General features: G+C 36.1%; 1 pseudogene; it reads right to left on the minus strand.

The window, feature by feature from the left end:
* Nucleotides 1-333: 333 nt before the first annotated feature.
* On the minus strand, nucleotides 334-1,091 carry LOC108487799 (GDP-mannose 4,6 dehydratase 2-like; annotated as a pseudogene).
* Nucleotides 1,092-1,714: the final 623 nt, after the last annotated feature.

Genomic DNA, 1,714 nt, shown 5'->3' on the forward strand with positions numbered 1-1,714 from the left:
TTACACCCCGTGCGATCTAACTATTTGCAGTGTTTAGAAAGGAGTGTGCGAGCTTTTGTGAACTCAGTGAATATACAGGATAATCACATAACATGCACATAAACATAAGTTAAATAAGAGTTTTAAAAAATTTATTGTCCTACGAACTGGTTTGCCATATTTACATTGTAACACCCCTAACCCGTCTCCGTCATCGGATTAGGGTTACAGAGTATTACGATACATATCAAAATAATTAGCATCATTAAACCATTCATTTATTAATTTAAATAACAACATTCCAATCTAAATTTTATTCATAGCATAATTACATTTACGGACCTTAAAACAAGCTTACGGAACCTTAAAAATAGTTTGAGAACAATCAAGGACTAATTTGAATCAAAACAGAAAAATATGGAAAAACTTAAAAATTTTGGAAATAGGGTCACGAAATTCTCTCACTCTCCTAGGCGACTCGTGATTAAACAGGACTCCATTATAGGTGAAGATGCCGTAAGCTTCCCTGTAATTCATGGTGTACTAATGTGCCGCGCATTTAAAAGCTGAGATAGGGATCGGAGGTGAAGTGGGGTAGTTTCAGATTGTGGGGAAGGAGTGGATCCGTACATTTTGGACGATCCAGCTTGGTAGTACTTTATGTGGCTTCAACCTGTGGCGACGATGTGGGATCTAATGGCTTCCAACAAGCGGAGGGCTCTGGTGGCCACGACGTCAGCAGTGTAATCGAGGATTTCAAAAGAGACGGTGACGTGGGATTGTGCCACAAGATTGTAAACCTTGTCGGGTCGGATGGTGTCGAGCCAGAAACGAAGAAAAGAAGTGTCGAAGAGGTCAGCGTAATGGAGCTTCATCCGAGCCTTATGGGCATTGTGGAGGTCGATATAGATGTGGTTGATATGCTGCGTATTGAAGTTAAAAGAACAGTGAATCAAGCTGTGGACCTCGTATCCTTTGTTGAGGAGGAATTTGGTGAGATATGAACCATCTTGACCAGTGATGCCAGTGATCAACGTAATCTTACACTCAGGGATGACGTCACCATTAATGGCGGGAGATCCGACCTTGTAACTTTCAATATTGGCTGCCATTGGAATGTGAAGGAAGGGTGAGAGTTTTGAGAGGAAAAATGAAGATGACAAGGGTTCTGTCAGTGATTTTATTTTATAAAGAGTGAGCAGAGTTTAGGAGGAGAGATCAAAAAGGATAAAATGGTCAATTAATAAATTATAAATACCCTTGCCCTAATGAGGTCAAATATAAAATTTTTTATTTTACTAAGATAAAAATTTAGGGAAGTCACTGTATTTAGGGGTAGATAGCATTTCGATCTTTCTAATAAAAATGAGTAAATTAATCTTTATATACTTCAATATGTGCAAATTAGTTTTTTTTTTCTTTTGGTTAAATTATATCCGTTAAGAATGTTAAATTTATGTTGAAAACTATTTTTTATGGGTAAATTATAAAAATGGTTACCCAACAATGCCTTTCCCTCTATTTTGGTCACTCAACTATTAAATTTTTTTATTTAGTAACTAAAATTTTTGAAATTAAATATAGTCAACTAATGTGAGTTTTTTTTATTGGTCTAGTAACAAAATTAGCCCGCTAATGTTTACACATTCTATCAAATTTTGACCCTTTATAACTCGGTTAACCCATGTGACATATTGAAATAAGAAAAAGTATAGCCTCTTTCAAGTCACTTGCA

The sequence above is a fragment of the Gossypium arboreum genome, chromosome 10 (assembly GCF_025698485.1).
Source record: "Gossypium arboreum isolate Shixiya-1 chromosome 10, ASM2569848v2, whole genome shotgun sequence".
Taxonomy (NCBI): domain Eukaryota; kingdom Viridiplantae; phylum Streptophyta; class Magnoliopsida; order Malvales; family Malvaceae; genus Gossypium; species Gossypium arboreum.